The 24,393-nt window shown below is 36.6% G+C and overlaps 1 non-coding gene across 1 annotated transcript; it reads right to left on the bottom strand.

Moving 5' to 3' along the window:
* Positions 1-3,280: 3,280 nt before the first annotated feature.
* On the bottom strand, positions 3,281-3,354 carry TRNAN-GUU (transfer RNA asparagine (anticodon GUU)). The gene has a single exon. It is a non-coding gene; the product is annotated as a tRNA-Asn (tRNA).
* Positions 3,355-24,393: the final 21,039 nt, after the last annotated feature.

Genomic DNA, 24,393 nt, shown 5'->3' with positions numbered 1-24,393 from the left:
CAGTATGTGATGAATCAATCCATAGTGTTGTTATACACTAAATATAAGCCTATGTGAAGAAATCATAAAAGAAATGAAAAAGAAATCTCTGTTGTTCAGCAGTATTCTCCATTAAAGTTATTAGAAGTTCACTAATACTTGATCAACTCATACATTGTTCACATTGAATGACTTGAGAAACTGAATACACTGAGTTGTTACTCGAAGAGTGTTTCATGTTTTCTTATGATCATTAAATGTGTTATCAACTGTAACAAGCTTCATGATCAGTATTTAAGAAGAAGAAAAGCATTGGAATAAGCTATTAAAGATAAATTTGTTGCTCTAAATCTGCTTGAAGAGGAAATGAAGATGGTCTTACAAGAAGGAATTAATTTTAAGAGCTGAAGCTCTAATCTACTTACTCTGATAAGAAAAGACCAGACTGAAGGAAGCAATCAATACAAGAGCTGGTGCTCTTAATCTGCTTTCAAAAGAAAATGAAGATCACTTGAAGAAGCAACTCAAAATAGAGCTGTTGCTCTAAACCTTCTTTCAGAAGATGAATATAAAATCAGAAGAAATCAACAATAGAGTTGTTTCTCTAAATTAGCTTAAGAAGATTTGAAGACAAAGATCAGCATGAATAAGCACTTAACATTGGAGCTGATGCTCACATTCTGCTTATCAACAGACATGCAAGGATCTCATCTTGAAGTTGAAGACAAGAAGACTACAAGATATTTTGTTTCTTGTAATAATATGTAAAAACACATAGAGTTGTTGCTCGTAGTGTGTTATATCTTAGAAACTTCTAATAGGATGTTTAGGCACCAGAAGTGACTTCTAGTCAGTGTGTCGTAAACAAATGTACTTAAGAATAGGAGAAATCTGCTTATATAAGAAGCACACTTGTAATCTCCAGAAGATCTATGGACGTTATATCTTGATAGGATCACTAAACGGTTCATCATCTACAGTTAGTCACAACAGGTTGGTTGTGCAGGGTTAGTCACGGCATTTGGCTGCGCAAGAGTCAATGGATTTTATAATTGTGGATCAGATCACTGAACAGTCCATTGCAGTTAGTCACGAGCAGTTGGCTTGTGCAGGGTTACAAGATTTATGAACGTTATATGTTGTTGATATCACTGAACGGTTCATTCATCTAGGGGTTAGTCACTCGCGAGTAGCTTGTGCAGGGTTAGTCACAACAGTTGGCTGTGCAGGATGTTAGTCACGACAGATGATCGTGCAGATGTAATCAAGTCATGTTATAGTGGATTAAGACCTCTGTTAAGAGGCAAATCACCTGAGGAAGGTGGACTGGAGGTAGCCTTATTCATAAGGTGAACCAGGATAAAAATAAACGTGTCTTTTACTTTCTACACAATTCATTTAACTCAGAACATTCACGCAGAATATCCTTAGAATTGTACTTAGACAAGTCAGAAGTTTTGATGATATAAAGAAGTTAAATTGAATATCTCATTGGTTATGCAACTCCATTCCAATCATGCTTCCGCAACATTAAAAGTATATCCAGAAGATGATATACTAAGAGAAATTAAAGAAAGGGAATTTTTAATTGATTAAAAACACAATTCAATCCCCCCTTTCTTGTGTTTTTCTCCACCTTCAAAGTCTTGGTAACTAATGGGAAGAATGAAGTTATGATAAGGGGAGTTATGTCTAAAGACACCTGATATGTGGTGGTTCCTCAATAAACTTCTTGTTCATCCACATGCTTAATGTTCAAAGGAAGATGAAGTCAATATGTCACACCAGAAGTAACAACATCAGACTGCTGCCAAATTTCTAGAACTTCCTATTATGGGTCTAATGAGGTCAATTCAAGGTAAGAGTATTAATGTACAAAGACTTATCTACATGGTTGTTGGTTGTGTTTGAAAATACCCTAGGTGAATTAGAGCAAAGGAAAAACCAGATATCTTTGAAGTCTTTAAGGCCTTTATCAAATCAAAAGGGATATTTTCTAGGTTATTATATTCTATTAATAGAAGAACTTAAATAAATGTTAACTCCATAACAAAAATTCAGTGATTCAATCAATGAGAAAGGGACTGATATCGAATCAAATGTTGGAACATCATCCCAGTAGACAGATATCCTTGAAAATGAGGGGCTGAATTAGAAAGCTCTCAATCCAAATAAGTTTCCTTTAGTGTTCAGAAGATTTATCCAAAGAAATTCATTATTTGAAGTATGTGTGAGGAGATCACCACTAGATTAAAAATGTAATATCTAATCCTAGTCTTATCTCAAATTCCTTATTGAAGAATATCTCGACTGATGAATTGTGGAGTAAAGCTATTGACACAAAATGGATTTACAAGAACAAGTATGGTGGAGTTAGTATTGATGAAGGATGTTTCATTTTGGGAAACTATCTTGTATGGTGGATCAGCAATAGGATAATTTGTGTATCCTGGTCTTTCACTAAGGATAAGTGTAACGCTGAAAGAAGTTATTTCTCTCAATTGTTGTGGATATTGAAAGAAAAAATTACAAATATGATGTCATGACATTATACTGTGATAAGCTGATTGAATATTTGAAGGATAATTTGAGGAAGAACATGAGGAAGAACAACTCATAATTTTGAAAAATTAATTAAATTAATTATTAATATTTTTAAAATTATTTTTACTCCTCTAAAATGTTTTATTTGCTTTTAGTTTTAAAATATTTAAAAAATATGGTTTTGATTTTTCACATTTCAAATATTTAAATTTAATGTTAATATTATTATAATATTTTATTTACTTTTTAGTTTTGTATAATTAAAAAAAAAATAGTTTTGATTGTTCACATTCCAACATTAAATTTTTGAAAGAATTTAAGTTTATTAATAATAACTTTTAGTCGTTTAAAATGTTTTATTTATTTTTAGTTTTGAGTAATTTGAAACTTTAGTTTTTAAACATAAAATTTTAATATTGTTAAAACATAAAATAATACTAATTTTTAGTATAAGTATGAATATTTAAGTAGCATTAAGATATAGAGAGAAGAAGAAATTAAGATGGTTTAATAATAAGATTTTATGTATTTGATATGATTTTACAAAAAGAATATAAAACTAGACAGTAGTTGTTCCAAGAAAAATGAATAAAACTAGATTGAAGTGATGTATAGAATAAATGGTGATTTGTTATCGTGTACTATGCTACAGTAAATAGAAAGAAGAATGTGGTTGAAATTAGAGGGGGTTATAGAAGTAAAATTGGCGGAGGTTATCATAGAAGTAAAATAAGCATGAAAAAGAAGAAGTAAAAAACGCTAGAAGGAGGGGTTGAACCTCCGACCTTGTGGTTAACAGCCACACGCTCTAACCAACTGAGCTATTCCAGCTTCGTTGTTTAGAGCACTTTGATGTCCTTATTTATAGACATGCAACTCGTAATATGAAATTAATTGCACACGCAGTAGCGACTGAAACCGGTAATTGAAGATGCAACTTGCTTGCTTCATTCATACATGTACAAATATTATGGTGGAATGCTTCAAACATATTCTTGGCCTTTTATTAATAATTTTATATTAATATTCATTTATATAACTAAATTAGTAATTAAAAATACAACAGAAAACAAAATTAATTAATATTTGTAATAATATTTCATATATAAATAATAGGAAAAACAAAATTAATTAATATTTGTAATAATATTTCATATATAAATAATAGGAAAAACAAAATTAATTAATAACTAAATTTATTTGTAATTATATTTCATATATATATATATATATATATATATATATATATATAATAGGAAAAAGATATCTAAAGTCATAAGTTTCTTTCATAACCATAACAAAGAAATCATCTAATTACTTTTAGCTTAACAAACAAACCATAACAATTATTTATATGCTCCAATTTCCACCTCTGTTTCTCCCATCTATTTATATCACTTGAGTCACAACCTTGTTATCCACATCATACCCAACATCTTTGTTCTATCTTCTTTCAAAATCATGGCATAAAGAACCTTTCAAAGCGATGAAAACCTGCTCTTTGTTACCAACGAACAAAGAATCATTTTTCAAAAAAATTGAAAGTAAGAGGTTATGATCTCTTGAAACAAGTGAGAACTCAAGCATGTGATACTAAGCTCTAAATGTATCAACACAACTTCATATGAATGGCATTTGATAATATGTTCTTATCAATGAAAAGAAATATGAACTTGTCAGTCTATATGACTAAAGTCAAAGAACATAGGTGTTAAACAAATCAAGACCAGTCTCTCTTTTGTTTTCACTTAGTGATGTTCTAAAAGGCGTAAAGAAGATTTGACGCTTTCACACATTTTTTATTCTATGTTACTTGAATGCTCTAGAGGCTTCAATGTATACATACAAGAAACCTTCGTGGTAAAAGAACCAACATGTGTATTTGATGATAACCTTAATTAACATAATAAATTTGGTCAATATTTTCCCAGACCTGAAGTTTTATTATGAAGAACCTGAAGAAGAAACTAGTTGCTAAATATGAGATATGGTTACAGGAAGAAAAATCGGACGCCTTCAAAACAAGATTCTCTCTGAAGAAATGCCTCCAGAATTGATGTTTGAAGATTTGGTTTATGAGCGAGAAGAATTCATGTTGTCAGAAAATTGAGTATTTAAAAAAGGGAAAGATCTTTTGAAGATAAAGCGTATCAAGTTAGATTTCTGTCCAAAGTCTTTTAATTCTTTCTTTAGATACTTTTACCAGTTAAAAGTTGTCTAAGTCAGAAATTTACTAGAATTTGAGAACATTATGTCATGTGTGTTAAAATTAATTGTTTGTTTTAATCGTTGTCAACTTTATCATGATTAGTTTTATTTTTCTTGAGTAGTGTGAAAATTTTCTTGAAAACTGTTGAAAATCTTTCCACCCTATAAGTTATAATGAACACATTTAAGATTATTTTAATTAAGTGTAAATCTAGTTAAACATGACCTTTCCCTTCCTACATGTTCGATGTCTTGCAATTGACAAGTGTCTTAAAATTATTGGTCTTATATCTCTTAACAGGTCCGAGTCTTCCAAAATTGATAGGTTACGTAACTAAATATTTTTCCCTAATTATTTAAGTTCTCTCCTCTCCTAAGTGTCCTTAGTGCCTCCTTTCCAAAACTGTTATTTGTTCCTTATACTCCTTCCTTTTACCATGCCAACATAAACCTTCTATGGAGATGAAGATTTTATTATAAGTTATTTATGAGAAACATCCTGATCTAACATGTACCAATGACTACTTCTTCCTAAGTGTTCACTTTCAAGGATGGGTCAGTTATATAACCATGCTTAGAGGACCAATCTATCTGAATCTTGTCAAGGATTTATGGAAATAAGCTTTATTAACATCAATTACTGCATTCAAGCTAGCATTCTAGGTTTTCCTTTTAACATAACTCTCTCCTCCATTGTTGATGCCATTGGATGCGATAAAAAGGGTGTCACTACGGAACAACTTGATCTCATGCACACTTCTGCTAAGAAACTCTTATCCATTTATCATAGTACATCAGGCTATGAAACCACCCAACCAAAATCTCTTATACCACTTGTAAAAGATTGGTTCAGTTTTCTTTTAACCAATCTAAAACCAAAAGGAGATCACCAGGATATGGAAAGACAATATGGGAAATTAAATACAAGCATGAAAATCAATAATAATACAAGCATATAAATAGAAACCTGGAATTGAATTAAATGGTCTGAATAAGCTTCAAATACCAATTCTTCAATGCAAGTACGTGCTTCTTCAATTACAACTTTAAATCCCAAAGTAACAGTTCCTGATTCTATAGTGCAATAGCCCCTCAACGTGAGAAACTATTGGTTTGGAAGGTAATTGAAAAAAGATGGAAATAAAGGTACAGGAAAAAGGGAAATAGCAGTAGTGTATAACAAAATGCAGAGAACTAGAATTATAAAACTTGGAAAACTGAAACGGAGAAGAGCCGAAGAAGTTGAGTTCAATAACTGCCAACATATATATAACCTCCACTAAGTGACCTAAGTCTCCCCCAAATATAGGGAGCACTCAGTATCTTGTGTAGACTCGTTCAAAACAGGCTTTGTTAAGACTCTGTTCGCGGGCTTCACTGAATCTGCTTATAAAACACATGTGTCGGTCATGACTTTGGTTGTGTCGTGGGGTACAACTTATGGATGCGTGCTGGTCGTGAGGGAGGCCTGTGTCGGGCGGCACAACCTTCTGTTATGGAATTTCTAGGAGACACTTCTGCTAGATATGTAGAAGTGTGTTGTTTTGGTTGTTTTCTCTTTATTTTATCATGTAACTTCATTTTGGCTTGAATAATCATAAGTAGCTGAAAACACAACAAAATACTAATGTGAAGTGATATAAGCGATAAAAACGGAGAAATATTCCATGTAAATTAAACCTAAAATGCGATACGATTTCGTGTTATCAAGCTCCCCTACACTTGAACCTTTGTTTGTCCTCAAGCAAACAATCAATGTGATGCTTTAATAATCCATGGATTAAACACAAACGACACAACACAGAATTGTATGTGGTTGCAATTTTTGGTTAGAATGACAAAAGCTTCACTTCAACACCAAAGTTACGGTAAAGAGACTAAATAACTCCACTTATGCAAACCATTCCAAATCATGCCAATATAGCTCAACCTAATTCTCTTTGCTAAATTTCACCCATTTTCATTCGAGTGCAATCACATTAAGCCATTTATCTTTACACGCACATAGTAGAGCAACCGGTTAGTGATTATGATCCATACAAGCACGAGTTTTTGGCACATATCTATGGCAACCTCTTTTTAACCAATTGCAGGTCACAGGGGATCGGACCGTAGTCTTCCCTACCAAGTTCAATTCCTGACGCGTCTGAACCAACTGACAACGGCTTTCTTTGTTATGATTTTGCTAGATATGCATCCTTTGGATTAAATGACTGGGTAAGGATCACCAAACTTAGTAGGTGCATTCTTTAATGATAAAGCATATAGCTTTTCAATTTATTCGGGATCATTCACTTATATTCATCGATTCTCTATGTATCTTGTGTTTACAGTTGGTGCCGACTGCTAAATAAACTACTCGGGGCTACTTTATAACTAGAGTTTAAGGTTTCGATATAATAGGTACTCAAACTGGTCTTGCTTAAGCGGAATTTCTAAAGCGTCAAAACCGTAATGATTTTGTTTTAATTTAACTTAAATTTCTAACATCTCATAAAGTTCGTCAACCTAAATACTTTTCGAGAGCATTAAGTGTATTTAACCATGTAATTTTTTTGTTATGGCTCAAGAAATTAGAAAAACTAAGGAATTCAAATAAGAGAGGAAAATTCGCATAACAGAACTTAATAGTACATGAATGTCTTATTGAAAAGGGAAATAACAGGAATTCAAATCTACTTAGAAAAACAAAACAAAAAATCTATAAGGTTTCCTCCCCCACACTTAAATATAACATTGTCCTCAATGTTACGAAATAAGGTGAAAAAGGAAGAAATACTACTCCAGACATCTACTCTCTTCCACGTCCTCGGGTTCGGGCTCGTCCTCTCCCATGTCTTTCATAGCCAGGCACACCTACATGGTGAATGTACTCAGTCAAGTCATCGAGGCGTACAATTAAAGCTTCCATGCCTTCGACCAAGCTTGTCATCCTTTGCTCATTTCTCGTGCCATATTCTTGTTGTTGATGATGCATTTGTTGCATTAGTTGCATCATGACAGCTTGTTGAGTTTCCACGGTTTGTACCCGACGACCTTGTTGCATAATCGCATCATAAATGTCTTCATTAGTGGCAGGTCTTCCTCTTCGGCGACGAGTGGATGTGCCTGCTTCCGTTTCAGTTGGGGCTTGTGTGGAGGGTTGTGGTTGGTTAGGATTTTGGTCACCTTGCTCCATTTCATCGAACTCATCAGGAGGTGGGTTTGCTTGTGCATTAGCATTTTGTTCTGGAGCGTCCAAATCATAAATGTAACACCGAGGGTTTGTTTCATCGGTGAGGCGGATGTCAGGTAAAACAACAATACGAACCGCTCTATTTTTCACTGTAAGAAATTATCTCCCATCCTTCATATTCTTAATCAACCTATTAGCGCGAAAATGGTCCATATCTAAGAATAACGGTGGCAATGATTGAAGATTCTCAAGTTGGTTTGCTAAGCCCAATCCATGTGTGATAGTGGTGACAAGTCCGCCAATTAAGAAAGGTTGGCATCCTCTCGCACAGAGTGTTTCAATGTGATGCAGGAGGAATGAACTAGCATTGATTCTGGTATCATGAGAGAACATACAATTTAGGAACAACAACTCTTTTGAATTAACCTTGTTGTTGTTGAATCTTCCAAAAATAGTATTTGACAGATTTTAAAGTAATGTCGGATGGTGGGATTGTGAATGTGAGAAGCAAGGAGATCGCCCCAATTAGTGGTTTCCTCACCAGTGATTCGTTTCCATATGGCGAATGCTTGAGATGTCCATTCTCCTTCGGGAGGAATGTGAGGGTGTACACGTTCGCCTTGAGGGAAGTGTAGCATCTCGCTCACTTGCTCAAGTGTTAGTGAGTACTCCGTGTTGAACATTCGGAATTTCGCAACTCCGGTAAGGTGCATGTCGTCATTCGCGGGAGTCTCGTAGGAGTAGGAATTCAAAAACTCCAATGTCAGCTTCGGATAAGTAGGATGATATTGTGTGCATGCGAAGGTGAGATTGAAATGGTTGAGTAGCCAATGCACACCTTGTAGTAATCTGATATTCCGTAAACAACTCTCATCAAGGTATCTTGTGGTAAGAACTCCACGGTTGTAGAATTTGATGTATTGCCCCCTTTGATACCCTTCATCACCGGTTCTAAAGACAATGTTGGTAAGGTCGGGTTCGCCTTGTTGTTGGTTCATGTTGGCCATAGGATAACTCAAAGGGGGTTAGGGTTAGGGAGATTTAGGAATTATAGAGATGGTTATGAATTGGGTAAGGTTTAACGTAAATTTATAGAGTTTGGATAGTAGAAGTTTGAAAGTAAGGACTTGAATGGTGGAGTGGTAAATGAAAGTAATGGTGATTGAATGTGAAGGTGGAAGGATAGTGGTAGTGGGGTGATAAATGAAAGGGGCGAATGTAAGTTTGAAAGAGGAAGGGGAAAAGAAAAATGCGCTTTGTTATAACAGAGGCATATCAGCAAATAATGTCCTGTGCCGAAGGGCACAAGTTTTGTTACGAACGTCTCAGGAATTTTGATGGAGTGTCGGACGTGACAGTGCTTGTGTCGAGGGGCACAGTACTAAACTTAAAATTTTCCAGAGGCTGGTATCAGACTCATTTTGACAGCAGAATTTATTTAAATTTCAGAACAACAGGCTATAATGCATTCAGGAAATAATAGGTAGGCACATGTTCACATAATTAAACATAATTTGACATTGTATAGGGTGTCATACCCCAAATTTTGCCCGCTTTATTTATAACATTTAAAGTTATTTTTAACTTTTGATTTTATAAGTTTTATTCAAGTTTACTAACATTTTGTGTTAATATTAATTTTTCTTATTTAAAAATATAATAGTTTATTTTAAATATTTGTATTTTAAAAAATAATAAAGTTGCTCATCCTTCATATGCTCTCAAATGTCTTCCTATTTCGAATAAATGAAATAGCACAATTGGTAAGGAGGAAATTTTTCAAGCATAGGGGCATGGGTTCAATTCTCACTAGGTGCACTTTGGATATTTTGTTGCTATTTTTTGATCATTTTTGCACTTGGACACAAGTATGTCCAGGTTCACAATTTTGGTGACCAAGATGGGTTTTTGGTGTAACACATTTCTAAACCCCTAACATGGAACAAGGGTGCCACAATTCAAATTTAAAAACAAACATCATATGTCATTGTCATGCATTCAGTGAGGAAATTCATCATAATACATAATAACTCATGTTAACACAGCGGAAAATCAGTCATACGGATAAGTTCAACATCTTTAAAAACTATATCCCTCCAAACTCAAAATAAAACAAATAGAGTCATAAAACATAAACTCAAAACTCGTGTTCCCCTGTGTTACAATATCAGAGCATGACACCTGACGCTAAACTAAACGCACTGACTCATAAGCTAATCCTCACCAAGTCGAAAGCCGCTATCCTCAGTCTGAAAATGACAACATGTAAGGGTGAGTCTCATCACAATTAACAAATATTATTGCATCATAAATAATAACACATCATAGTTATATTATTCACCCAATTGTATTATATTCAGACAATCACCATCATACAATCAACACATCATCAATTCATAACATTGAAATACATTCAATCATGTTATGAAAATCATGCATATGAATAAACTGACACTATTAATGTGGTACCAACATCATCAATGGGAATAACCCACCGACCGATCCAACATCATCAAGATACGGCCCTGCCAGCACAAATTCCACACAATGGGAATTACGCCCTTCACTGATCCACAACAATTATCTGGATACAGCCCTAAACAAATGATTATGAATGAATGCAAACATATATAAAACATACTTATACCATCGTCGAATCTATGAGCAACATCATCTCATACTCAAACCATCATCATCATCATCAAAGCATGTTTACATATTAACATCATTCAAATACAATCATATCATCAATCAACACAAATGTTATTTCATAAGGTTCATCGTACTCGAAACGACACTCAAAATAGGCCAACAGTTCAAAAGTTACGCGTCACCAAACTTTCAAAAATCACAAAACAGAAAAATTATGCACTCACGCTGGTCATACGCATACCATACGCGTATCAGCAGAGGCTGATTTCCACACAAAACACATCATACGCGTATCAAAATACCATACGCGTATCATCTATCTCTCACATAAGTGTCCATCTCTGGAGCACAAACGAGATCATCTCACAACTAAGGTTATCTCTAACGCGAAGCTGCGAGAACAGTCGTATTCTCGCTTCGGCGATCTCTCGCGCGCCTCTCAAACACGAAAGCATTACGTGCAGATACAAACGGTGAATGCTAGCTCTAAATCTATATCTAGAGTTCATAACCAACAGATTATCATCCTAGATAGAGATTCAAGCACTTTATCTCTAAAGCAACTCAAATCTCCAGCACAAAGCAAAAATCCAAAACAACATCAATACAGATTTGTAAAGCAAGTTAAATATAGCATTATAATCGGTAAATATACATGAGATTCGAGTAACTATACAAACAAACCCAACATGAAGAAATACACAGAGAATAGAAGAGATAAACCAAACATCTCACGGGTTGTCAGCTACGGTTGATGAGAAATCCACCTCCAATCTTCCAAGTGCATGACTCGGTGTTGTTTTCTAAGCTAATCCTATTCTAAGAATGAAGTTGATGGTGTTGGGACTCAAAAATACCCAACCCATAACCTAAAAATGTGATTTTCCCCCTTTTTAACAAGTCTAAAAATTCGTCAGTTCGCTTAGCGGCACAGAATCCGCTTAGCGGACTCTGCTAAAAATCAGATTTTGTTTTTGCCATAACTCGAGAACCGTAACTCCGAATTGCGCCCGGTTCGAAGCGTTGGAAAGCTTATTCAATTCTCTATCCAATAATGAATGAATGGAAACCAAAATGATGATTTTGGTCATCCTTATTTTGAGCCTATGGAAGTCCGTACGGTGGCTAAGCGGGCTTGCACCAAAACTGCGAAATTGAAGTCGTGCCATTGACACTTTATTCCTCAAGGATCCAATATGCATAACTACCTACAAAACACAAGAAAAACTATCAAATGGTATAAAAGTATATGAAAATACAACTATTCACAAAGTATACGTATTTATACATAAAACGGGGAATTATTCAAACAGTATTAATAAAAGTATCGATAAGTGCCACTATTTACATACACAAAATAAGTACATTTTGGCACTTATCAAACTCTCCCCAACTTGAAACTTTGTTTTTCCTCAAACACTGTCAAATAAATCAAAGAATTGAAAGTAATAAACCAAAGAATTGTGAATCAACAAGTTTAGAAAAACCAAAAACAAATGTATGGCTCAACACAAAAACGTATAAACAAGTACTTACCACTATCCTACAACGACAACATGTAAACAAAACGAATCCTAAGCACAAAAAGCATACAAAACATTCTAACACAATATATGCTCACATCATGAATCACACCTAGCAAAATTTCATCAATGGATGAAGAACACACAAAGGTGAAGGACTTTTAACACTCATCCAACAATCTTGCAAACAAAAGATTAAATTATGCATTCATCCAAAAATCACATTGAAGATACAAAAACAAGAATCACAAGGGCTTTTCAAGGTTGTAGCGTGGCTTGGTTAACAAACAAGGGATAAGTTCTACGGTTAATCGAAACAAAAACTTGCCTAAACCTAAGGGAGTGATGAATCCACCAAAAATTCAAACAACAAAATCTCTACTAAACTTCTTCCTTAACCACAAGTTTCTCAAACCAATCACAATACTTATTAGCACAATTATTCACTTCTCTTTTCTTTTTCTTTTTCAAAACTTTTTCTTTTTTTTTCTTTTCTTTTCTTTTCACTTTTTTTTCTTTTTTTTCTTTCTTTTCAACCTCATAGCAACAACCAAATAAGTAGAAACCAAACTCTCCCCAACTTGAATTCAACCACACCATCATATGAATACTCCCTACTTTCTAAGGCAAGGTAAAAATTCATACCAAAAATCATGGTTGAGGGTTCAAGAAAACAAAGAATCAATCATCCATGAAAAAATGACAACTAAACACTCAAATATAAGCATTTAGCAAAAACAACATGGACATTGACAAAAAGGCTCAAAAGGGTTAACAAATGATCACACACTCACAAGGTGAATTGAATATTTGGCCAAGGTAGTTATGCTCAAAATGGAACAAAATGCCTTGATCCTTTTCATGCTTTCATAAAATCAACATAAACAAAAGATTAAGCATAATAAAATCCAGTTAAAACAAAGATTGTGGCCTCCAGCATATGTAAACAATGGAAAGCTTCCTCACATTTATGGTTTGGGAACTAAAGTGATTCAATCAACAAGCAAGTAATGCAAAAGAATGAATGGTATGGTAATTGTACAAATGAAAAGTTTCCTAAACATGTTTTGCTATAGAAAGCGATAAATGAGTACCTTGAATGATACAACTTCCAAAACAATATCCTACCATACATCCGCAAGTTGAAACACTCAAGCTTTGGAAAATCACCTCAAAAATCTTCGAATCACCGAACAAAATTTGAGTACAAACAACCACAAAAGAATTAAAAAAAACAAAACTAATATATACTACTAAACATCCTTGGTGAAAGTGGGAAAAATGAGTGAACCAAGTGGAATAGGAACCCCACTAGTACAAAGCAGGAAAACAAAATTTTACTGTCATCGCTTAGCGGATGACAGAAAAACCAGAAAAATCAGAACAGAAACAACTGATCCAATTTTCCTCCACTTCACCTAAATACTTCTTAATCCTAAATATAAACAACATTTACAACCGTTGGGGTGCCTCCCAACAAGCGCTTGTTTTACGTCGTTAGTTCGACGCCTTTATTGTTTCAGTGTTTGGAAAGTAGATTCCTTCTGTCATGCCATGGTGACGTCTCACCGCACAAGCCTAAAGAAAGTGTCCTAACCAACCACTTAACAAACGTTAAAGGTACAAATATATACAGCAATTATATGAACATAAAAACGAAAATATATAACTATATACACAAACAAACACATATGCACAAGTATCGAACACAAACAACTATTATTATACAAAAAGGAAAAATTTGTGAATGAAACAAGTAAACATATACAAGTGAAAATATACAAGTGAAACTATACAATATATACGATATATACAAATCTCAAGACCACGGAAAATATTGCGATGCAATCACAACCATCCCCGGCAACGGCGCCATTTTGTTGAAGCAGGCATAGCGGCAAGCAACAAAAGATTTAGAAATATTTATCCGGGAATTATCGTGTCCACAGAGATGGTGAGAATGCCATTCAACAGTTTCTATGGTTTTGAGCTCGGGTTTGAATGAACAAAAGATAAACAAAGATATGAACAGGAAAAGAATAAACACATTCTTAGAAGAGAAATAACTTATCAAGAATGTAAATATATTCACTCTTCACAAACATACACTTACCAACCCATTATACTCAACCTACGATACTCATATATGTTATCACGTATCTCTCACATAAGTGTCCATCTCTGGAGCACAAACGAGATCATCTCACAACTAAGGTTATCTCTAACGCGAAGCTGCGAGAACATCTGTATTCTCGCTTCGGCAATCTCTCGTGCGCCGCTCAAACACGAAAGCATTACGTGCAGATACAAACGGTGAATGCTAGATCTAAATCTATATCTAGAGTTCAGAATCAACAAATTATCATCCTAGATAGAGATTCAAGCAGTTTATCTCTAAAGCAACTCAAATCTCCAGCAGAGAGCAAAAATCCACAATAACATCAACACAGATTTGTAAAGCAAGTTAAATATAACATTATAATCGGTAAACATACATGAGATTCGAGTAACTATACAAACAAACCCAACACGAAGAAATACACATAGAATAGAAGAGATAAACCAAACATCTCGCTGGTTGTCAGCTCCGGTTGATGAGAAATCCACCTCCGATCTTCCAAGTGCATGATCCGATGTTGTTTTCTAAGCTAATCCTACTCTAAGAATGAAGTTCATGGTGTTGGGACTCAAAAATACCCAATCCATAACCTAAAAATGTGATTTTCCCCCTTTTTAACAAGTCTGAAAATTCGTCAGCTCGCTTAGCGGCACAGAATCCGCTTAGCGGACTCTGCTAAAAATCAGATTTTGTTTTCGCCATAACTCGAGAACCGTAACTCCGAATTGCGCCCGGTTCGAAGCATTGGAAAGCTTATTCAATGCTCTATCCAATAATGAATGAATGGAAGCCAAAATGATGATTTTGGTCATCCTTATTTTGATCCTATGGAAGTCCGCTTGACGGTAGCTAAGCGAGCTTGCACCAAAACTGCGAAATCGAAGCCGTGCCTTTGACACTTTATTCCTCAAGGCTCCAATATGCATAACTACCTACAAAACACAAGAAAAACTATCAAATGGTATAAAAGCATATGAAAATACAACTATTTACAAAGTATGCGTTTTTATACATAAAACGGGGAATTATTCAAACGGTATTAACAAAAGTATTGATATGTGCCACTATTTACATACATAAAATAAGTATATTTTGGCACTTATCAGTCTGGCAGATATCAGAAGATGGTCTTGAAGAAATCAGAACATGATCTGGAAAGCATCAGAAGATGGCAGTCAGAAGCAAGGCTCTGAAGATCTGATGGTATCACGCTCCAAAGCACTTCCATAGTTTGTTGACTGAAGTTACATCTGCACCAAAGCTGAAGACTTTGATATTCAAACGTTACTCTAAAAGTCTGAGTCCAGAAGCAAGTACAAGATGAAAAGGCTACAACGTCAAATCTGTCTGACTGACAAAAGGAACGTTAGAAGCTACAAAAGGCAAAGTCAGCAAAAGCAGTTGAAGCATGACTCGAGGTAGTTGACAAAAGAGTGAAACATTAAATGCAGCAGTGTACTATTTACGCAAAGCATTAAATACGCTCAACGATCACATTTTCTCACTGCCTATATATAAAAGTTCTGATGCTGAAGCAGTAACAACTCTTTCACGCTAAGTACCAAAACGCTGCCAAAACGTTATCACACAAAAACAAAGAAGAACTTCATCTTCAACCTCACAACTTTGTAATATCTTAGTGAGTGTTTAGAACTTAATCTTGAGAGAAAAATCACTTGGTGATTATAGCTTATTAAGAAGCAATTTAATCTCTTGTAATATTTGTTTACATCTTTGTAAAAGGAATTTCCTAAAGTGATCAAGTTGTGATCTGTATACTCTAGAAGACTAAGAAGTTGTCTAAGTGGAGAACCATTGTAATCAAGATTGATTAGTGGATTAAATCCTCAGTTGAGGTAAATCACTTTGTCAAGGGTGGACTGGAGTAGTTTAGTTAACAACGAACCAGGATAAGAATAACTGTGTGATTTATTTTTATCTACCATTTTTGGAAACAACCCTTATTCAACCCCCCCCCCCATTTCTCTGTGTTTTTCACTCCTTCATAACCAACCGTTGTCGATTAACTCACAACGACCGACAAACCCTTTCCTTTTTCAAACTCAAACTCAAATCTCTCAACCCAAACTCAAATAACTCAAAAACAAACTTTTGGCCGATGATTTCATATGAGGCCTCCATTTTTTAAAACCTTTTGCCCTATTCGCATTCAAAAATATTTTTGGCCAATGACGATATCTGAGGCCTGCTTTTGTTTTAAAATCATTGTTTTGGCCAATGATTTAACATGAGGTCTTCCTTTAAAAAATGTTATTTTGTCCAATGATGAATACATGAGGCATCTCCTATTGAAATTTAATTCTTTTTAAAAAAAAAACCCTTTATCATCATTTTGGCCAATGATGATACATTGAGGCTATTTTACTTTTATTTTTGCATTTTTGCTATACACGTCTTTTGGCCTTTGGCCATTGTTTTCTCGACCTGACAATGGCCCTATCTTATTTTCTTTTACATGCCTTTTGGCCTTTGGTCATTGTTGTCTCGATCTGACGATGACCCTATCAAATTGTTGCAACATTTTAGTTTAAATTCTTTTTGACCTTCGGTCATTGTTGTCTCGATCTGACAATGGCCCTATCAAAACTTTTGGGGTTTACCCTTTTGGCCAATATTTGGCCAACCCCTTTGATTTTAATTTTTAATATTATAATTTTTCTTGTAATATATAATGAAAACTTTTTATAAAAAACCTAAAGGCTAAATGGGTCCCCTTGAATACAAGGGAGACAAAGGGTGCCTAACCCCTTCCCTTTGCCTAAATTACCCACCTACCCAAATCTCTTATTTTTGTAAGGCTTTCTCACTTACCCATAAAACAAATAGTGGGTGACGACTCGTTTAAACGTAAATTTTAAGGCAGGTTGCTACATAGGGTAAATAAACATGGGCAAAGTTATTAAATTAAGTAATTCATTAATGGGAATTCTCTGCTAGAGTAGCATATATGTTCCAAAACCACCAGTAGGAAATTTGAAAATTCTAATCTAGAAAACAAAATTAATGAAACTAAGCTAGAAAGCAGGAAATCCTAAAATTAGAAAGGTGTAAATTCCTAAGTCCTACCCCCACTTTAGATAAACAGTGTCCTCACTGTTTTATATGTGAGAGTTGGAATAAAAATTAAATCTTTGAAAACTTCAGCGACAATATGAGGAATAAAAGCCATGAAAATCCGCACACAAATTAGTCAGTTCTCCTTGCATGCCAACAATTTCAGTTTGTAAATTAGCAAGAGTAGTAGCATGATCAACCGGTTGAGGAATTGCATTCACCGGGGCAGCAGATTCACGGGAAGAAATAGGTCGCTCAAGAGGCTCGGGAAAGTGATGATACATAAGAGGTGTTTCAGGACCAGATTTAGCTTCAGAGATGGGTTCATCTAAAATCTCATATCTTTGTGGGGTTTTAGGAGGAGAGGGTGGAGTATGTGGGTGGTTTAGATCAAAGAGCCAGTTGTTCCTATTGTGGACTGTTGCACCCCAAAATTTGCCCTCTTTATCCGTGTCATAAGTTATCAATGACGTTTACTTCGTCGCTTAAAAATCAAAGAAAATACTAAAGAGTTTCTATACAAGGGCGTGTTTTGTTGGATTGAAGTTCAAATGCAAATCATGACATAAAGAAATAAAGTGGCGATCAAGACAATTGTTTGTTCCCTCCGTTGCTTATGACTTGTTGCTTAATTTGAGATTGAGTTAGGAGCTCATTAAAAATGCAAGACAATTGAATTTGAAGTTGATTCGGGTGTTTTCATAACTTCGAATTTTGTTCAAGATTGTAAAGTTTTAAACTTGCAAAATTATTGCGTTGTTCATAAGGATTGCTACAAGGCTGACAATGATAGGTTCATATTTCGTTCAAATGCTATTCACCGTCCAACTTCATCCATTTATCAATTACAAAATTCCAATATCCATACAAAATTCATTCAAATACCATTCAAAATTCATTACAAAAATTATACTCAAATGTCCAAATACTCATTACAGAATAAATTGAGTTGCAAGGTCCATTGCAAGAGACCATACAAAAAAGAATTACATCAAGAAACTTGCAGCACTCAACAATTCATTTTTACAACTTGAAGTTTGCGTTGCAGCTGATACTCAAAAAAACCCGCTCCTGCATAATTTAATGGTCGAGAACTCAGCCCATAGATAAAAGAAAACGAAACCAGCCCTGCATCCAACACAATTGAACCGGGTTCAGTCGATTAACCAATACAAGAGATCAATAACAGAATTGGAGAACAAAAACTCAGAACCGAAGGAGAAATGGGGGAGATGTTCAGAACAGAAATTTCATAACAGAAAAATTACCAAAAGAACGTAACAAACTTTTTCCTCTGGATCTTCATCTTCATTCATTCACAATCTCAGAATTCATCAATCTTCATCCGTAACAAACTTCTTCTTCAAAGCTCATCATCTTCAATCACCATAACCTTTCTCTCTTCATCAACCTTCAGAAAACCTGTAACAAACTCTCTCCAATTTCTCCCTCGATCCATCACCTTCAATCAACCTTCAGAAAACTTGTAACAAACTCTCAATGTTCATCACTCTCATCGAATCTTCATATATGTGCCTCCATCATCATCGGTTCATCAACGATTTCGCGACGTATTTGAATCTTCCTCAACCTGTAATCAACAACAACGCAAATCAGCTTCAACATCTATCATCATCAAGCGCGATAAGAAGAGGAAGAAGAAGAGCATCGCATCCGAAAACGCAAGTGAATAGCATCAACACCAATCCGTTTCAACGCGACTTCGACGTGCAACAACATCATCTTTGAATCGCTCGACGCTACTCACCTTCAACTGCAATGACAACAACACGTCCACAGCGTAAGAATGCAACAGCGACTTCGGTCACAACGACAACAAAAACGCGGAACTAAAATCGGAGAGAGGAGAGAGCTTAACGATGATGAAATCGAAGGAGAATCGGAGATGATGAGTGGCGATGCTGTGGTCGAAATTCCGGCGAATGGAGGAGAACAGGATCGGAGAAGCCGTTGCGCCGCCGTTTCATCGTGAAGAAGAAGAGGACCTAGCTCTGTTTCACGTAACCTAAATCCCTCTTTCAATTTTGTTTAACTTTGTATGATTAATTGTTTTAATTAGAGTTGATTAACATAAAAAACTGATAAAAAAATCATTAAAATCTGAATGAGTTGAGAAATTGGATTAACAAATTTGTTGAACCTTGGGCCTTACAAGGATTCGCTGTGTACACCCCTTCTTGAGCCTATTGACACTGTTTTTTGGCAGCAAAGTGAACAAAAACATCACCCTGGGCCTAACTATGTGGGCTTACGCCTGTTCCTTAGGTTGCACCATGTTTTTCACAATAAACCCCCTGACTTAATTCTATTCATGTTAATATTAGTCCCTTTTTCTTATTTTTCTAGATAATGATGCTATAAACTCAATTGTTTTGTTAGACTTTTGCATGATAAAAAAGATAATAAAAACATGTATTATTTTCTTGTTAGAATTTAATTGTTTTGTACATAGTTTTTGATCTATTACTTTTAGATGAAAATGTCACAAAAAAACAATTTAATCTTGCTAGACTTTGTTTAGGATTTACTTAGAATTTAATTTCTAGTATTTTCCATGGCGGTGAGCGTTTGCCTTGTTACTACTGATTTGTTTGTTGAGATGTGCGAGATACTTTGAGAGAGCCTTCGATTGTGATTCGACTTGCTTCGTGTACCACTTTATTTGTGGGACACAATTTCGCTTCCGGTGCGATTGATTTGCGTCGTGTTCCACTTTATTTGTGGGACACGAACCTATTTCCGATGCCAGTCACCTGATCTCTCATTCATTGAGATGTATACTCTTGCATTGTCTGGTTTGTGTTCTCTTGCAGGTTTGTGTGGTTATGCTCGACATGTACCACATGTGACTCGTGATTTACTTTCACGACGACGCTTTCAGACTCGCTTTGCTTGATGATGGCTTACACGAAGTATTCCGGACCTCTCTGCTTACGCTTTCTAGCTCATTGCGGATTTGCTATCCGCTCAGTATTGTCTCCTTGTCCCTTTTATCGCTTTCCGCATCATCCTATAACATGAGAAGTAGGACCTAGACATGCATCTGGCCAAGCCCTCGAAAGAGGCTCTGTTTTTGTTGGTGTGTTTATATTTGTGCTTTGCGGCAGGGAGTCACGGTGTAATAAGTCATATATGGCACTCCGTTAAGTCCTCATGGAAGGCACGCGGAAAGGGTTAGCAATCAACCCCCGCCTAGTCTCATCGAGTCTGTTCAGTATGCGCACGCTTCGCGTTGCTCGCTTCTGAACCTGCACAAGATCATGTTATCGAGTATGTCAGGAAAAGGGTTCATGCAGCCGGACCCCCGCCTTTCCTATAGCTCGCGTCGCTCGACGTTGATGCTCGGTGTACGCACGCACCGTTTTCCTTTACGATCCGTGACGGCTTGGTTGCTGAGAGGGGTCCGCCCTCTTGTCTATGGCCCGATCATTTTCGCGAGGTCTAATGCTTGGTTGACTTGGGTTGAGTTGCTCCCCTTGGCTATGGCGGGACCGCTTTTCTACCACTCGGTCAGTACCGTTGGTTTGTTTGCTTTACGAGCGGATGCTCGTTTGTGTGCACATTGTTTGCTTCCCTTTCCCTCGTAGGTTGATAGTTTAGTTTAGACTGGTACCCTTTGTATGATAACATTAGGTAGCAAGCTTTCCCCCTTAGCTTATGTATTCCTCATGCATTCTTTAAAACACAAACCACACTCTTTGATTTTCTTTTCTTAAGAGCTTGTTATTTCCGCTCCATTCCCAGCATAAGTCTCCAAAGGTCGAGCAGCGGAGTGTGAATGTAACTCGTTCACCTAAAAAACACAAAACAAACAAAAATTAGTTAGCCGAGCTACGGTAGCTCTGATTCTGCAAAACAGATACGTAGGCAGCGGGGTAGGGCCCGTGCGAGCATAATCCTTTCTTTTCCCTACATTCTGCATTCATTTTAGTCCAGATTAGCGTAGATTTGTTACACACCCATAGATTTAGACACATGCGTGGATACCATCGAGTACGATGGGCGTGAGGGGTGCTCATACCTTCCCCTCGCGTAACCGACTCCCTTACCCTTTTTCTCTGGTCGTGAGACCGTTGTTTTGTTTTGTGGTTTGCTGGCATTCCCTTCCTTTTCAGGATAAATATGTTAGTGGCGACTCTGTTAATTTTCGCGGTAGCGACAGCTGGCGACTCTGCTGGGGACGTCTCGACCTGTTGCTGGTCCGGACTCAGCGAGTCGATCCTAGCGCTTGTGTGTTTATCTTTGGGTGTTTTTACTGCTTTACATATTTACCTGTTTGCATTGCATTCTATGTGCGCTTTTACTTTTCTGCATCATATTCTGGACTGTCTGGATTTCTATCTGTGGGTGGGTGTTTCAAGAGGTAAAAGGCCCAATACCCCGGCTATGAGTGATACCTTAGGAACTAGGACTAGAGTGGCCGTGACGGACAGAAGGCGTATGCCTGATTGATCTGATCACGTATCCACGGGCAGAGCTTGGTGGAATGAGGCAATATCGTATGATAACGCCTACATTCGATCCTCTGTTGGCTTTTTGACCTACCCTGGCCTAGATTTACCCGTGAGTGGGGCAGGAATCAATCATTGCTTAACAGGTACATTGATGGTGACTTTGGTTCTCGTTCGTGGGTTACCGCTATCCTCGTTCGTGGGTTACCGTGGTTCTTGTTCGAGGGTTACTTTGGTTCTCGTTCGAGTGGTTCCATTTCTGTGATGGTGACTATGGTTTTGATTCTACTGGTTATGTTCCGTGATCTATGGGGTGTTCTGAAATGGTGCCGAACTTTTGAACCTGGATCGTGTAACTTTGAGGAAATCCAGACATGTTCGGTGGGAGACATCCAAAGTCCCACCACCCTTGCATCATTGCATATTTACTTTCCCAAAAAATGATGTACAAAAAATACTAGCATACGTGTTCCTTCCATTTCCAAGGAATCATATCTTTAAGCCTCGTGTCGAGCTTTTCCATCTCTTGCTTTCTAAAAATCAAAACACGAGGATTCCTTGGAAATCAAATGAACATGGCATTGCATTCATATCATGCATCTCATACATTTCATGCATAACAGGTGTTCAGGATCGAGGATCTCTTATTCAGATTTGATACTCTCGCCAGACTCGGAGACTTGATTTGTCCTTGTTGTGTGCTCAAAGATCAATCATGAAACAACTTTGTGGGGTGATCAAGAGGAAAGCTCAGTTGAGGTTCTTTTTGAAGACTTGTCCTATTCTCATTTGCTTCCATGCTTGCTTTATTTGCAACTGGTTAAGCTCCATATTGTATGGATATCTACAGATTCTATGCTTGATGACGATGACACTAGGTGTGAGTTCTATTCTGGGGCACCTGGTCGTGATGTTAGGATCTACAAGTCTTTGAAATTGCTTGGGGCTCCCGCACGAGGGATAAGCAAGACATTGTCTATCTTGAGCATTGCACCATTTGCATTGTTCGAATCCCTAAAGCATTACAAATTCCGTGTGACTTCGCCAGAATCTTCTGCAAGATAATAATCAAAAGAGTTCTGCAGAGACATCTCCCATTCTCAAGGTTCTGCTTCATATTCTGAGTCACCTCCTCTGGGAGTTTCCTTTTCAGTGGCCTTTGCTTTTCAATAGAGATGTAAAGAATGTAAGAAGCAAGTTGATTTGATCCCAATGCTCGGTGTTCAGTTGCTTTCCGGTTTGATGGAACTTCGGTTGATTAAGATTCGTGCTTTTGATGTTTCTCACCACAAATAGCTCTCCTGATTTTGATGATAATACTCGGTGTGTTCCAATCTGGGGGCACCTGATCATAATGTCAAGCCTTACAAGTTGTTGAGGTACAAAGAGTCCAGGACTTGCTCGATGCAGAGATGTTTGAGTTTACTCATATTGGTGTCTGTTGGTCAATCCCATTTTATCCGCCGCAAGTAGACTGTTTGTTCTTCCTCGAGGAAGTAACTCATGAGAATCACTTGCAATTGGTACTACCAGAGGCTTCCTTCCCAACAGTTGTTATGTGTTCCAAGTAATGACTTTGATAGCCAAGCGCAGAGGTTATTGTTGTTCGCTGATAGTAATACAAATTTCCTCCATTAATGATGGTGTTTTCTGTTTCAGCAGCTATATTTGGGGCTCCCGACCGAGGGATAAGCAAGACTTTGTGTTCTTGAGTTCGCATCATTGGCTGCTCAAATCCCTAAAGCATTCACAAACTCCAGTTGCTATTATTTGGGGCTCCCGACCGAGGGATAAGCAAGACGCCTTGTATCTTGAGTTTGTGCACCACTTGCATTGCTCAAATCCCTAAAAGCTGGACACTTACAATTTCGGTATGACTTTGCCGGAATCTTCTGCTAGGAAGGAATCTAAAGTGTTCTACAGGAACATATGCAGCGCTTGGTGTGTTTTCCATGTTGGGGCACTTGGTTATCTGATTGAAGGTTGTCAGCCATTCAGAGACAAGATACAAGACCTGATTGACTCAAAGGCTATCACATTCGCACTTGAGGGCCAGAATTGAAGTTCTCCTTTGACTTACTGGATCTTTTGAAGCAATAAGTCCATACGGAGAGGGATCTCCTCAATGGTGGCAATTCCTAATTCATCATGCATGTTCATGTTTAAGCTTTCTTGTTTTGTTCAATACTGTTTGTATGTAAAACTTGTTTATTTTGGAACTATAATCATAATGCATTGGATATGTTTGTCTTGAAAAAATCCATTCGCTTTTGCTCTTATATGTTTTTCTATGCTTTTTGTGATATCTAACTCTTGTTAATAAAGCATGATAACTCCAAAGGGAGAATGATGAGCATGATACCAAGAACCTCAAATGGTATGCTTTCGAGTAGAACCCTGTTGATGATGTACAGGCATTGTTTCAAATTCCCAAACACTGGAGATATAAGGGAGTGAAACCCTCGTTAACCCCTTTGAGCCTTCGAAGTAGGAGTTTCTTTTCAAAAAAAACCCTCACATTTAACCCATGGGCGGGTAGTATTCAGTTAACCTGACCGAGCATTCAAAATTCATCAGGAGCACACATCTAAGGATACAATAATGGCTATCTTTCAAAAGATTGAGGAAAGTCAAATGCACAACGAT

This window comes from Vicia villosa, linkage group LG2, assembly GCF_029867415.1.
Source record: "Vicia villosa cultivar HV-30 ecotype Madison, WI linkage group LG2, Vvil1.0, whole genome shotgun sequence".
NCBI classification, from domain to species: Eukaryota; Viridiplantae; Streptophyta; class Magnoliopsida; order Fabales; family Fabaceae; genus Vicia; species Vicia villosa.
Note: the sequence above shows the minus strand (reverse complement) of the source record. Positions and strands in the feature narration are given on the sequence as shown.